At 34.0% G+C, this 2,828-nt stretch overlaps 1 protein-coding gene across 3 annotated transcripts in view; it reads left to right on the top strand.

Annotated features, from left to right (window-relative positions):
* Positions 1-2,828, top strand: part of DISC1 (DISC1 scaffold protein) — a 201,503-nt gene that overhangs the window by 92,510 nt on the left and 106,165 nt on the right. The gene's annotated exons all lie outside the window — the stretch shown is intronic.

Below are 2,828 nucleotides of genomic sequence, written 5' to 3'. Positions count from 1 at the left end.
AGTGCTCTGAGGACTGGAAAGCTGAAAAGAGATTCTTAAGGAAAACAACCAAACAAAAAAACAAACAAAAACACTTTAGAGCACAAACTTCTAAAAATCAGAAAAGACAGGATGCGGGTAGTAAGAAAGAGGGTCAGGAAGGAAAAATTTGGTAAATTCAGAAGAGAAAAAGGGGAGAAGGAGATAAAATAGCTGTTTTTGGTGTGTTTTTGGTGTGTTTTTGGTGTTGTTGTTTTGCTTAACAAGGCAAAAACAATGAGCAATGAATAACACAGAGAAAACTGAAGTACTTAGGTCTTGTGTATTCATGTGTCATGCATAATGTCATGAATGGTATCTCTTAAATAAGGCATAGTTAAGAAATAAGTCTCAACCTTAAAAGTACTGGCTATCATTTAAGCAAGATATTGCATGTAAATATCCCCTGAAATGTTAGTACTAAATTGTGAGAAGTGAGAGAATCTTCAGTAGGGAAATATGCAGCTATTTAAATCATAGAATCATTAAGGTTTGAAAAGACTTCTAAGATCATCCAGTCCAACTGTCCACCTACCACCAATATTGCCCACTACACCATGTCCCTAAGCACTATATCTACCTTTTCCTTGAACATCTTCAGGGATAGTGACTCCACCACTTTTCTGGGCAGCCTGTTCCAAAATGCCTCACTGCTTTTTCTGTAAAGTATTTTTTTCCAAATATCTGATCTGAATCTCCCCTGACACAACTTGAGGTTTCCCTCTCCCCTTATGGCTGTTACCAGAGAGAAGAGGCTGACCTCCATCTTGCTACAACCTTCTTGCAGGTCATTGTAGAGAGTAATTGGGTCTCCCCTGAGCCTTCTCTACTTCAGACTAAATGGGCAGCCTTGGAATAGTACAATAGTACAAAATACAAAGGGAATTATTAATTGTGCAGTAATATTTTATTTTACTGGGCATACTTTTCATTTAGTCTTGGAAACATTAGGCAAGGATAAACATTATTTCTGCTTCTTTACCGTAGCGATTAGATCAGTCAGATAATTTCCTCAAACAACGATACTGACAATCTGCAAACAACTGTTTTCTTTTAAGCAGATGTTACATTGTCTTCGTTTAACACAGCATTTCCCCCCAGGAACAAGTTAGTTTTAAAGGCTTTTGGAGCAGTGTCAGAGCAAAAAAGTAACTGAATGCAATTACATGCGACTGGGTTGGTGTATCCCCATAGTTAAGCTAGGTAAAATTAATGTATTAATACTTTATTTTCTTTTCAGAGCTTTCATATGTGTGGTGATATGATGGTTTGGAATGCATGATATATACCTCAGCCTTTAAGAACTACCTGAATTGCTTTGGAAAATACTAATGTTCTATGTGTACTGCACTTTCTGTTGCAGTTACAGTGATTTACAGTATTGATGTATTTACACCAGAATATATGCAAATAATATAGCTAGTCTTGTTCTGATAGAAAAGTACCAGCATAAATGCAGTGTAAGCATAGCAATTCTGCCATTTCTGTTGCTCCAATACCTTTAATTTTAAGACTGTGTAATAAAAGATTCTGTGCAGACACTAGAGATGATGCCACGTATGTACAAGTTCTTCCTCGCTATTATTTCTTCTTTGAAAGAAGTGTAAAATTAAATTTAGAGGAGGAACAGAAAAGAATTAATGTTCAGATTTTTGAAGGCTGTAGAATAAATATAGCAGACTAATGGCATTATGATGAGATTTCATAAGAAAACAAACAAACATAATCTCTATTATTGAATGTTCAAAAGCTATTTCTCTCAATAGTTAAAATTCAGGACATCTATATAAGCAGCTCTTCAAGTTCTGATTGGCATTTGCCTATTGTGATAAATAACTTTGAGTTAATATTCCTGAGATGCTAGTCAAGAATTTTTCTCCAAACATAGCTGGTAGAATCTATTATATTGTTTGCTGTTTTGAAGTTAGTAGCTTTAGCTAATTATAAGTAACAAGTACTCTTTATTGCATGAGATTTTACTGTTGATGTACACATTTATAAATAATTTTTGGTAAAATCTTTTGGGTTACCATCTAATAGTTGGATTGCTATTTTTTGTTGCTGTTGTTTTGTTTAATTTGACAAACAAATGAGGAAAAACACCCTAATTGTCAGTGCTTGAAAACCTGTGTGCAACTGTTATAGTAATTACTACTTACAGGAGCTCTTAACGTGTTTATAAAATGTCTGTCATCAGCTACAGGAAAAATATGACAGTACACAATACTGTGTTCATTCTGCTAGCATTGTGGGTGTATTTAGCACAAAATCTGGTGGGATCAAATAAATCTAAAACATTAAGAAAAATTCAGAAAGTTGATACGTAAGCAACTGTGACTATAACCTCAGAAATATTATTAAAATTTGTTTTCTACTATAGGCTCTTTTGTATGAAGTCAAATAATATGTGAGAGGGTGCATTTCTCATTTTTTCCTCAGTGAGAAATTAAGAAATACGACGGGAGCTGTAACCTAAAATACATTTTTCAACATCGTTTGGTCTATTTTCTGTATGTCAATAAAGTAGATTGTTTGATATATATTGCAATTTGTTCATATATATACAAACATGTATACACATGCACACATACAATAACTATATGATTTTTTTTCCCCTCTTGAGGATGTGTGACAGCCTGGAATCAGATAGCCAGAAAGCACCTAGTGGGTAGTTAACAAAATGTGAATGAAAAATGGAAGGTGCTATGTACTTATCTATGAGATGCACATCATTAATTTTCCTTATGTCTGCAGATACAAATTAAGTACAATCACAGAAATTAGAATGAGTGACTTCTTAAGTAGTTTGA

The sequence above is a fragment of the Meleagris gallopavo genome, chromosome 2 (assembly GCF_000146605.3).
Source record: "Meleagris gallopavo isolate NT-WF06-2002-E0010 breed Aviagen turkey brand Nicholas breeding stock chromosome 2, Turkey_5.1, whole genome shotgun sequence".
Lineage (NCBI taxonomy): Eukaryota > Metazoa > Chordata > Aves > Galliformes > Phasianidae > Meleagris > Meleagris gallopavo.
This window is presented reverse-complemented; position numbering and strand designations above follow the sequence as displayed.